The sequence below is a fragment of the Apteryx mantelli genome, chromosome 12 (genome assembly GCF_036417845.1).
Source record: "Apteryx mantelli isolate bAptMan1 chromosome 12, bAptMan1.hap1, whole genome shotgun sequence".
In the NCBI taxonomy this organism is placed as follows: Eukaryota; Metazoa; Chordata; class Aves; order Apterygiformes; family Apterygidae; genus Apteryx; species Apteryx mantelli.
The window spans coordinates 12,897,495-12,909,827 of record NC_089989.1 but is presented as its reverse complement, the minus strand read 5'-3'; the positions used below and the strand labels follow the sequence as shown (position 1 = coordinate 12,909,827).

The 12,333-nt window shown below is 52.9% G+C and overlaps 1 long non-coding RNA gene across 5 annotated transcripts in view; it reads left to right on the top strand.

The window, feature by feature from the left end:
- LOC136993168 (uncharacterized) overlaps positions 1–12,333 on the top strand; it is a 42,234-nt gene that overhangs the window by 1,586 nt on the left and 28,315 nt on the right. For 3 of the 5 annotated variants that reach the window (XR_010885368.1, XR_010885371.1, XR_010885367.1), the window contains exons 1-2: positions 1,751–2,152; positions 2,850–2,912. This is a non-coding gene — a long non-coding RNA (uncharacterized lncRNA). Of the gene's footprint in view, positions 1–1,750; positions 2,153–2,849; positions 2,913–12,333 lie in introns of those variants that run through there. The other 2 variants (XR_010885370.1, XR_010885369.1) reach the window with 1 other exon arrangement.

Sequence of the window (12,333 nt, the reverse complement as noted above, 5' to 3'; positions counted from 1 at the left end):
GGCAATGGTGTGTGGTAGAGTTTTGTGTTGAGGTTGGCTGTATATTAGTCTGTGGAAACCATGGGGTGTTTTTTTTCTTTTTTTTTTTTCTTTCCAGCGGTTCCTTTAGAATTGCACTGATTTTCTCCCCCCTCCCTCCATGTGTGTGTTACACAGTAGCTCAACACACGCTTTGAGCTGGGAGCTTTGCTGAAGCCCAGGCTTGGATCAGGGAAGTGAGGGCTTTCGGAGCTGGGGTCCCGCTGGGGTGCTCAGTTTGGAGAGCTGCAGAGATAGGACTCTTCCTTGCCTCTTTGACAGCTACCTGCCAGTAGAGATGCTCTGAGGTTTTGCTGGGAGTTGTGAACATACTAACGTTTGGTAGCTTGTTAGTGTCTGGCTGTGTGCTGTGTTTTTTTTGTTGTTTGGTTGGTTTTTTTTACTTTTCATCTTAACTCATAAATGTTTTATCCTTTTCAGTTGAATATATCCACCTTGCAGGGTCCATTTGCATTTGACTAAAGTTGCCTGAACAAAATGACTCGGAGGGAGAATTGTAGATTGGTGGAGAGTGCAGGCAAATGAGGTCCTTCTGACCGAAAGCTGGGGACTGTGAGAGCAGAGAAACAGAAGAACAAAAACTGAAAGCAAATACGCAGTCTGTTATTGTAGTAACTGAGTATTCCAGATATTTAGCTAGGATTTGACCAGGGCTGCCTGCTCTCCGGGGTGGGGGAAGAAGAGGGAATGACTTCCTCCCATCTGGAGGAAAGTTTAGGGATATAGGTCATCTGAGAGGTGCTCCATGAGAGTCCATGGGAGCAGGAAGCTTTCATGGGTGAAGAGGCATTGAGGGAAGCTGGAAAAGCATTTGCAGCCTGTCAGGAGAGCATTGCATCTAAGGCTATACTAAGGCTGCTGTAGTGTGGACCTTGTGGAGAGTTGCAACCAACTTGACTAGTCTGGTACAGTTAGTAACAGGAGAAGTAGGCGAGCAAGGTGCCACAGCGGCCCCAGGCCCTGTGCTCACCGGTGGCAGCAGCAGGCAGAGATGGCTGAGGGCGCCGAGGCAGTGGGCGCCGCGCAGCCATGAGCCCTGCCATGTCCCGGCAGTGGCGGCCCAACTGCGCGGCCGGGCAGCTTGGCAGGACTCAGTGCTGCTGCGGGAGGGCAACAGCGGCTGCGCCCGGCCCCTCTGCGCCGAGGTGGCCACATGCGGTTTGAGTGGGTACAGTGTCTGGAGGCAGCGGGCTGTCCTCCAAGGTAGTCGCTGGGTTAGAGGGAGCTTTCAGGCCCATGCGCCGCCTCCTCGCTGTTCTCTGGAGTTAACTGGTTTCTCAGGGAGTCAGAGCTGCAGGTGGAAACGCGCATCCCCGGGGAAGGAGCCTCGCGTAGGAACGGGGGGCTGGAAGGTCTCCCCCGGTCCGACGCTCATGTCCCCCAGCATGGGCAGCAGCTCCCAGCAGGCAGAGGCCAGCGGCACCCAAATGTCCTCCAACTCCAACCAGAGAGACTTGTCTTTTGAATGTCTTTTTAATTTACAGTTTTCAAAGACTCCCTCTTCTGAGCTGAGCATTAGCTTACTTGATCCTGTTGCTAATGTTTAAGTAGCATTTGATTTTTAGTTTAATACTTTTCCTACAGATCTACTTTAGTAGATGCCAAGAGAAGGCACTAAGGGCTTCATTTCTGAATCCATGTGACTGTGCAAAAGCATAATCTGTGCCCATTAGTTATGTCTATTATTTGCTAGCTGTGACCCCTTGACAGGGACAAAGCACCCGTTTTGAAAAGGAGCCGATATACTCGATCTTAATTTTCACTTCAGCTTCTTCCTTTTCCAGTCCCAGGATTTGTTCTCTGTGCTTCTCAAAACATCTGTCCCTGCTTGAGAGCGCTGATCCTCTGCTGCCCAAAACAGACTCCCCTGCCTCACGCCGGGAGTTTGGCGCCACCAGCCGAGGTGCCGAGTGGGAGCCTTCTGCTGATGAGGAAGCCCGGGGACCCAGAGCTTTCCTGGGGCCCAACCTTGTGCCCAGCATGTGCCCTCGGGAATCGGGGTGTGTGAAGACAACGTATCTGTCATGAAATTGCCTAGCTAACCAAAGCAGAACAACCTTTCGGGAGGATTGTGAACCTCTGCTTCGTTTCTTTCCTTCTACAACTCAACAAAGTAAGTTTGATTTACATTTTGGTGTGTCTATATTTAACTGTGTAGGAGAAACAAATGAGATACAATAGTGCCCTGTAGCAGTAAATTAACTTCCGTTTTGATGTCAAGTTTGCTTGACGTCCTCTCTGAGGAAGCCAGGAGAACCTGGGAGCTGTCCTGCAGGGCTTTTGTGCCAGCTCAGAGGCCACAACTGTAGCCATACTTAAAGTGGGCAAGCTGATTTTCCCTGGTGGAAGTGACGTCTTGAGTGAGAAAATGCAGGCGGAGGGAAGGAAAGGAGGGTACGTTGGTGCTCCCCGGGAGCTCTGCTGGGGCTGCAGCCTGGGCTGCTCAACGTCGGGCCTCCGCCAGCACCTGGGCCAAAGCTTGTGCTGCAGCGCAGTTGCCAAAGACACCCAGCGGCTGATGAAGCAGCTCCCTCAGCTGCGTGGTACCAGCCCTGGGGGAGCACCCTCTGCTCTGCGCTTCCCACTTGCTTTTTATTCAAAAGACGTGGCGGTAGGCCTGCAAAGAGAAGGCTAGCAAGGGAAGGTAGGCGTCTTCCACGTCCTTCCTGGCTTCTTGCTAAGCTTTTGAGGAGTCTTTCACTTGGGGAAGGATGGGAATGCTCAGGTGTGTGAGAAGATGACACTGAGCATTGCTTGCTTAGACACCCGTGCAAGTCTCTTCCTCTGAAAGACCTTCTTGTTTCCTTCAGGCAAATTTTCGGGCTGTTTTGATCAGTGTGAAGAGGCAGGGCCGCCTCGTGACTGTCTGCCAGGTAAGTGCGCAGTCACAGACAGACCTTTTCGTACCTAGTGCTCTTGTCGTGGGAAGGGAGCCAGGCTGTGGGTTACAGTCCCTGCATAGGGACCAGGTGTGTTCCAAGGACTCGGGCGCATTCACACCGGTGGGTGATTTGGAGGAAGATGGCCAAAGTCCCATAGCTTCCCCTAAGTGGCTCTTCCAAAGGGATGTTTCCTGAGCGCCACCGGTGCATCTCTGAAATGTGGATTGTTTTCTGTGCTCTACCTGCAGTTGTATGACGTAAACAACTGAACAAAATAGATCCTCGTCGTATTGGCGAGGATGAGGAGGGAGGCAGAAGCAAAGAAATTCAATCGCGTATCGTAAGTCGAATAAGCAGTGGCTGCTCAGCATGTAAGACTGTGCCCAAAGACCAGTGCTAAGATTAACGGAGTGCCTAAACTCCACCGTGTTCTGGTCTCCCCCTGTTTTGGAACAGATATCTCCAAGCCCGGGCCCTGCTGCCCGACGCGTGCCTGAGGCCCCGGGTGTGCGCAGAGCCCCGCCGCGGGGACGGGGGGCCTGGGGGAGAGCGGGCAGGCTCGTGCTGTGCTCCACCGCCAAGGGCTGTACGTGGGACGCCCGTTCGCTCTGGGGCTGTGGGCCATCCGGGCCAGAGGTGCCCGGCAGGATCCACCCAAGCCCCTGGGGCCAGGAGAGCCCAGGCTGCATGGCCAAAAGGCCAGGGTGCTGCACGGGCACCCGGTCACCAGCACTGTGAACTGCTCTTGTCCCGCAAAGGAAGCCCGCGATTTCCCTGGCTCCGCAGCTCCCAGCACCCGCCCTTGGCTCCGTCTCAGCCCAGCCGGCCTCCTGAGGCCAGCAAGGCCAGAGGCACGTGGACAAGGCGCTCGCCAGGTCTGGGGAAGGTCTCGCCAACAGCTGGCGAGAACAGAGCCCCGCCGGTGCCCTCCCCGAAACCAGCCCCCGAGAAAGGCGACGGAGGAGGAAGGCAAGGAAGAAAAGTGAGATCTCCCAGCACCGTTGAGATTAGGTGGCACTTTTATTCTGCAGGGGGCAGGGGATTGGTGCCGTTGTTGGGGCTGCCCCACGGCTCGTCCTGCGGGGTGTTCAGGACCGGCTGTAAGGATGTTGTGTCCGGCGGAATAGCCGGGAGCGTCCTGGCCGTCGCTCTGGCCCTGGCCGTCCTGCCTGGGGGCTGCTCTCAGGAGCCGGAGAGGTGGAAGACGACTCCGATTTGTCCTGGCTGCTGGTTTGGGAGGTGGCCAAGTCCGATGCGGATGTGGAGGGTGTAGCGGAGTCGGAGGATGACTCTGATTTGCCCTGGCTGCTTGTGCTGGGCTTGGCCAGGTCTGGCTCCGAGCTGGAGTGTGTAGCAGAGCTGGAGGAAGACCCTGATTCTCCCTGGCTTCTTGTGCTGGGCTTGGCCAGGTCCGGCTCCGAGCTGGAGTGTGTAGCGGAGCCGGAGGAAGACCCTGATTCTCCCTGGCTGCTTGTGCTGGGCTTGGCCAGGTCCGGCTCCGAGCTGGAGTGTGTAGCAGAGCCGGAGGAAGACCCTGATTCTCCCTGGCTGCTTGTGCTGGGCTTGGCCAGGTCCGGCTCCGAGCTGGAGTGTGTAGCGGAGCTGGAGGATGCCGCCGCTCCTGGCTGGCTGTTGGTGCCGGGGCCGGACGGCTCTGGCTGTGCCCTGGGGGCTGTAAGGGAGGTGGGAAGGTCAGCAGCACGGCCCCGAGCCCTTGCCTGGCCCTGGCCCGAGCCCGGGCACCTGGGTGCTTTGCCTCTTACCGGGGCCCCTGCCGGCGCACCCGTCACATTCCCAGGTGTCTACGTTGGTTGCTACAGCTGAGCACCGTCGGTGCGTCCCTTCGGACGCGCAGGAGGAGCATAAGAGCAGCTCCCAGGGCCTGCGGAAGCAAAGGGCAGAGCTCTTGCGCTAAGTGCCTGCTCCCGGCACGACGGCATCTGCTGCCGCCCCGGCAGCTGCCACGCTGCAGCTTTGGTGACGTACCCGCTCTCCTCCGCCTGCTGCCTGCCTTCCCGATGGAGGCACTGGCCGGCATCACACTGGCTGTGCCTCTCATAAAGCTCTTCATATCTCCCGTCCTCCTCCCAGGCTGGTGGTCTGCGAGAAGGAAGGGAAAGGCATGAGCCTCCCCCGCATCGGGCACGTGCAGGACGTCCCTGCTCTCCCGGCCCCCCGTCCCGCTTCCAGCTCCGTGCGGAAGCAGGGCCCAGGCTAGCCGGAGCCCTGCGGGCCAGGACTGCCTCGGGAGCCCTTGGCGCGGCACAGCCCTTGGGCCCTTCTGCCTCGGGAGCCCGGCACGAGGGCAGCAGGAAACCAACCTGAACGGGACCAGGATCCCCATTTTTAACATTTCAGGAAGAAACTTCCTCTTGTTTTTGCATTGTGGGCAGCGGAAGCATTCCCTGCCCGCGCTGGTGGCCTGTCCCTGCGGGAGAGAGACAAGCGGCGTTCGCGGGGCGCTGCTGGGCCCCGGCGGTGCCCACGGGGCGAGGGAAGGCTCCTACCTGGATGCAGCCCCGGTGGAACCAGGCCCCTTTGCAGGATGGGCACACCATGGTGCCGAAGGACAGGTTTTCATCCACTGGCTCCATGCAGATGATGCAGGCGGTGTCTGCATCAGGACGCACGGGCACCGCCTGCTTCGGGCGGTGCTCCGAGCAGAAGGACCTGGGGTGAACATGGAGGAGAGGGGCAAGGTGAGGAAGTGCTGAGGCCTTCCACGATGCCGAGAGGAGGGCAAAGGGGGCACAGAGGAGCCCTCCGCGGCCTGGCTCTGGCTCCGGCAGCTTCCCCGGCTGCTCGGCCAGTGCCGTCACGAGGGCCGTTGAGGCAGGGAGGCTCCGGCGCCAGGGCCGGCAGCCCTTACCTGTACGCCTTAAAGAACTGCGTCACGCAGCCGTTCTCGGAGGCGCAGGGAAGGTGGAAGCTGCGGCTGCAGCCCTCTGCCTGACAGTTAATTGCGGCTCCGCGCTCGCCGCAAGCAAAGCAGCTCTGCAAAGAGCACGGCAGCCGCCGTTGGCAACGTGCGCTGGGCCTCTGCGGCCAGCCCCACACCCCAGGAAAGGCCCGGGGATCCGGGTCCTGCCGGCTCCCATCCCGCAGAGCCACCTTGCGGATGAGGTTGCTGCCCGCGCTGGAGCCGCTGGGCAGCTCCTGGGAGCGGGAGCGTTGCCCGGAGCCGCTCGGGAACACCGGCATTTCCGTCCCGTGGAGCTCCCGTCCCTGCCAGCTCCTCACCTTCTGGCCTGCATTCTTTGCTTTTTGATTGATGTCCGCGGGAAGGAACCCGCAGATCCCTTCCCGCTCCATCCTGCGCTGCTCCAGCCCGCTGGCGAGATACTGCAAAGTGGGAAAGCACAGGAGCTCGGCAGGGAGCTCCGAGGGCCGGTGCCGGCCGAGCCGAGGGAGCCTCCGGGGCAGCTCACCAGGCAGAGCTCGTGGACACACAGCCCGCCCTTGAAGTGTGTCGGCCCGCAGACGTCCACGCTGACATCCGCCCGGCGGCAGAGCACGCACGCTGGAGGGAGAGAGCACCCACGCCCGCCGCTGAGCCCTGCCAGGCCTGGGCCAGCGTCCCGCGAGACTCCCCAGGCCTCGCCCAGCCCCGGCTTCGCTGGGCAGCGGCACCGGGAGCTGTGGGAACGGGAGCTACGGGAACGGCACCCTCACCCTTCTCGCTGGAGTCAGGCGCCTTCCTCTTCATCGTGACCGCAGGGGTGGTCAGTGGAGCGTTCCGGAGAGCCCTGGCCGCAGACGCGCCGGGATTTCTCTTCCAGATCCTGCTCTGGCGACCCTGCCGGAGAAGCGGGTCCCGGGTGAGTTTGCGGAGTGGGAGCCCGGAGCCGCGGGACAGGGACACCCGCTCCTGCCCCGGAGCCCCGTGCCAGCCCCTGCCTCCCCTCCCGTCTGTCCCGTCCCGTCTCTCTGCTCCTCTGTGCTTTCTTCACCTCCCCGAGTCGTTCGGAGGTGTGCTGCCTCCAAACCTGGGCCCTGCTGCCGCCGCGGCTCCTTATATGCAGCCCGGGGTGGCCGTGTCGCAGCGATGCGGTGGCCGTGTCACAGTGAGGTGGTGGCCGTGTCACAGTGGGCAGCAGGTCGCCGAGGGCTTTCGCGCCCCTATTTGGCCTGCAACGGTGGCCATGTCACAGTGGGCAGCCGCTGATGCGGGGGAGGCTGGGAATCTGATGCCATCGTTTTTGTATAAAAGAGAAAATAAAACAAAGTATTTGCAAATTGGTACAGTGGGATGTGAAATTAGTCCTAGCTTACATCTTAGGAGAATGTGTGTACATGTGCTTGTGTGCGCTAGCCACTTCCAGCAGGAATCTCACTGGGATGTGAACAGGGAGGATTTCTTGGAATGAAGCTAAAGGTACGGGGTGCATTGATGCTAGGAAAAATCAAAGTTTAAGTCGATACCAAGGCTGCTGAATGGAGCACGGTGATCATGGAAGTGCTGGTGCGGACGGGACAAGGGTGTCTTGACTGCTGATGTTGTCCAATCCTGTCCAGTTATTTAATTGTGTAGCCAAGGCCATTATGATCCTAAATTAGTAACGGAACACGTGTGCTTTGCCTGCCCTTGACAGGTGAAATGTTTTATCTCCCATGAGCTGCTCTGGGGGCTCTGGGATGTGCCTCGCGCCCAGCAGTGGCGACGGCAAGCTTGTTCCCTGAGCAATTCCAAGTGCGTCTGTAAGAGTCCTGCAGAGCTTTGGATCGGTTCAGGGCTTGGAAGGGGAGTTAGAGAAGGGAGGTTGAGCTGTTTTGTTTGCGAAGGATGCAACGGTTTTAGATTCACACGTATTCTGTTAATGATTAGGTATTGCAAGGTATCTTTGTATGCTTTCCTTAAGTGTATTGATTCACCTTAATGGAAGTTTTGCAGGGCAGCTGGAGCGAAATTTGATGCGTAAATCTAGCTTTAACAAAGTACTGCTGTATGTGTAAATTCAGTAGGTATCTAGCAGGTTGGAGAAATAAGAGAAGTCGCGTTGCAGCCTTCAGAGTGTTTTTTGGTGGTGTGTTTTTTGGGTTTTGTTGTTGTTGTTTTAATTAGTAAGGTATGTATGGAATCTTCTTGCCAAATTTCAAGGTTGCGACTGTCTTCTGCTGAGGACTTGCCTGTCCTCACAACCAACCAACCTTTTGGACTGCAAAGCTATTTGCTTAAAGGTAAATCCTTTCATGGTACTTCATTTTAGAAAAAGAATGTATAGTTTTTATTTCATTAAATAACTGGGAAAGCAGTATTAATTGGAACAGTTTGTTGGCAGGAACATTGTCACTGCAGCTCAGTGCACAAGAAAGAACTAATTTACTGATCTGCTTTCATCTGACTGCTAGAAATGTTCATCATGTGGAAATGTATTTTAAAGTATAGCAGTGCAAGAAAAAAAATTGAGTACGTTTGGCAGAAGGTTAAATATTTTATTTGAATACTGGATGCCTTGGGTTCTGTTTCAGTGATGTAATTTATGCTGTTGAGGGAAGTGGCATGTGCAAGTATAAACTGTTGTTTAATTATAGTGGCTAATTCCTCTTCCTCTCCCACTCCAACCTTCCAGTCATTGTGTGGAAAACCCTATAACTACAGGTAGGCACTTAAGGACAGCTTAGGTCAGATGTGCAATGGATGTGAAGGAGATGGAGCTAAGCAGCATGTAGGGAAATTACAAATTTGAAGTCTCCAAGCAGTGCGCCTGTGGTACAGAAATTCTTTACTGGCCTTTGTAAATTGCCCAGTTTATTAAATAAAGTAGAAACCGAATAGTCTTAGACCTCCCCCATATATACAGCCTCATCTTCAAGTGTGTTTGAATTCCCAAAGGCTTTGCAATACTTAGCCGCAAAGATGGGCCATTGAACTGAATCAAGCAGCAAATCCTAGTTTTTGAGTATTTGGAACCATCATGGATTGTACTAATACCACCAGATTCTCTTGTTTCTCACCATTAACAAAAATTGCACCAAAGAACCCGGGATGAGTTTTAGTTAAGTTGTTGTTGTATTTATTTTCTTTTGAGGACTGGACGGGACTCCCTTTGGAGCCTGTAGAGCTGAAATTTTTAATTTCTCTGAGGGTCAGTGGTGAGCAAACTTGCAGCACTGGCTCTCTCCCGCCCGAGTAGCTGGGGCACTGCTGGTGCTGCTCTTTCCGGCCCGGGAGCAGGAGATTGGAAGTGCGGATGAAACCTGGCTCCTCCCGCAGGGCAGTGCAGAGCACTACCGCTAAGCCCCTGGGCTGGCCCGAATCAAGTCTTGTAAGCGTTGTTTATTTATTTCAAAATCATGTCTCTGTACGTTGGAGGCGGTTCAGTCGATTGCAGTAAAATTTAGGATATAATGGCTACAGTCTAGAATTCAAAACCAGCAAAAGAAGCTTTTTCTGACTCTGGTTTAAAGAAAAAAAAAGACATGTCTGTCTAGCTGGTGCCCCCCCTTGTTGCGCGCGTGCCCCCCCTTTGTTGCACGCTCGCGCATGCGCCCCCCGCTTTCTCGCGCGCTCTCGGTATTTGAACCCCTCATTTGTTTTCCACCACCGTTCATTTTACTGGAGTAAGTGAAACTTCCATATTAAAATAAAAGTACGTATGGGAAACGGTTGGTTTCTGTGAGAGTGGAAAATAGATTAATCTAGGACCGGTATTTGCATAAACCACTTGGAGACCACTTATTATTTGTTTCACTTTCTCAGTCCTTCCCTTCTGTGAGAAAACTTACTGCTTGCGTAAAAACTCAAGATGTCTCTGTACAGTAAGAAAAGGTGGATTAGAAATCAGAGGTTGAACTGTTGAAGGAACGGAAATGGAATCACAGTGCTGAGCTGGAAGAACAGGAGAAGAAAACCAGTGGAGATCAATGTGCCTCTGCTGCGAAGAGTCCATGTGATGAAGCGAGTCCGGAGAGCACGTGATGACGGATGTACAAAAGCTCGGACAATAAAACCTGAAGCTGAGAAGTTCGGTCGGCAATTGAAGGAAGCTTAAGGAGCTTTCAGAGTAGTGGTGAGAGGCAATGTTGTGGATTGGATCATTCAGCTTGCTAGAGGGTGACTCAGTCTCTGCAAAGGGTATTGCAGGAAAAGCAGGGTGCGGTTGCAGCCATCAGTACGGGATTTAGAGAGGAAGACATTGACTAAAGTGGACGAATGTGGAGCTAGTTGGTACAGTCCAAACCGTTTTGATGCAGATACTCCAGTTTACCTGGAAAACGCATTCCTTTCCCTATGCTTCTTTGCAAAATGACTAAGAACAAACAACTCAGAAGGGCTCTCTCTCTCGCGCAGGACCGTACGGGCAGCCCTGATGCAAAAGAATGGCTGTCATCCACAATTTCTCCCAAACTCTGACACTCCCAGAACAAGTTTTCTTATCCTGTGAATGCGAATGTTTAGTTCTGGTGTGGATCGTAGGATGCAGGGAGTTCCTGGCAGCAGGAAGTCGAGTTGTGGTGCAGACCATACCTTCCCCAATAATATACATGGTGTCTGCAAGACCTCCAAGCAGGCAGGTATCAAGCCCGCAGTAAGCCCAGTGAATCCTAGGTGTAATGAATTGGGGAAGAGCAGTGGGGAAAAACGAAAGGTTTTTGCCGAGGTACTGTATGGATTGCTAATGGAAGGGTATGAGTATGAGTGTGCACTATCAGTGTATCAGAGAAAAATGGGCCGATTAAGTCTTGACTTGGTCTTGAATGAGCAAAAGAAAGAATTTGGCAAATACTGTTTGCTACAGATCCGCTTGCTTTAAACAAGGGAGGAAAAACAGTTTTACAACAATTTGGGTAAAGCAGGAGACAGAAACAAAAGGAAGAGTGCCCGCTTTGCTCAAGGAGATGAAATTTCAGCTATTAAAAAGATAATAGAAGAAGATTCAGAGAAACCGCTAGCTATTTTCACAGATTTGGAATAGGTTTGCCAATCTCTCTTTCCCAAACAAGATGGGGAAGGAAAGGGACATGTTCAGAGGGTGATAAAACAGTAATACACACCACCCTTTGGGAACGTGGGCTCAGTCCCCAAGGATTACACAAGCAGTGTGTTTGAAAAAGCACAGTCCAGTTGTGGTTGTGGAAAAAGCTGATTGTACAGGGTAGCAGGAAGAAGTAGCGAAACAAAGAACGGACACCTCTTGGGACAAGTGGTTTCATCCATCTCAGTTAAAGCTTTGGAAAAGCGAATCAAAAATGTAACTCAGTATCTGTGGATGCGGTAATCAAAGGCACTCCAGGATGCATCAGAGCGATAGCAGCTACAGCAGCCCTTATTAGAAAAACACGACCTGTAGTTTTGGGTCACCCAATGACTGTGTATATGCCACAGAAGAAGAAAGAGAATTGGAAAAAGCGTGAAGCGGTTCAAGACGAAAAAGGAATTTGGACTATCAGGGGTAAGCCCCTCCTTTCCTTAAGGTATTTACTTTCTATGGTTAGGTGATATCATGATCGTGGACATGGAGGAGCATTGACTGTTGCCTCATGTATTCTACAAACCTGGGCAGCTCCCGAGTGCATGTGGTTGCGAAATGCATAACAACAACCTGCCCAACTTGCCAAAAATTTAACGATACTTATCCAAAGATTAACAGAAGAGGCCGCCCACGGGCTTATTTTCCATTCCAGCGTCTACAAATTGACTATGCTGACATGCCAGCAGCGGAAAGATTTAAACATCTCCTTGTGATAGTTGATCAGCTAAGCAGATGGGTGGAAGCCTTTCCTACCTGCAAAGCAGATACGGCTGCAGTGATTAAAGCCTTGTCAAAAGAAATTGTCCCTAGGTATGGAGTCCCAGAAACTATAGATTCAGATAGGGGTTCTCACTTTTCAGCTGGAGTTTTAGGGAAATTATATCAAATGCTAGGAATTCATAGAGAATTGTACACACCTTATCATCCCCAGTCTTGAGGACAAATTGAGAGAATGAACAGAACTATTAAAAACAAGTGAGCATGGGTATGTACACAGGCAAGTCTCAAATGGCCTAATGCCTTAAACTTAGTGCTGTGGGAAATTAGAACAACCCCTGTACAACCGGGAGGATTATCCCCAGCAGAAGTCTTATTTGGGCATCAGTTGGCTACAGGAACTTATATCCCAGCTAAGACCAGCCTGTTGGATGGAGATGAACAGCTAACCCAGTATGTTCTAGGTATGCAAACAAAGGTTTGAAAATCTTAAAATTATATATGTATTTATTTGTGAGATAAACACTGTCAAAGCTCAAGACATTTGTCTTGAAACTGAACAAAATGTTTGTCATTTTGAAATACATCCTGATGAAACCCCTGAAACTATACTTGTATATATTGGAAAAGGATGTGTTTGTATGAGAACCCTCTGTAATCTTATATTCGTAGATAACATTACTGTAGACACAAGTAATCGCTCAAATATTGGTGTTTGTAAT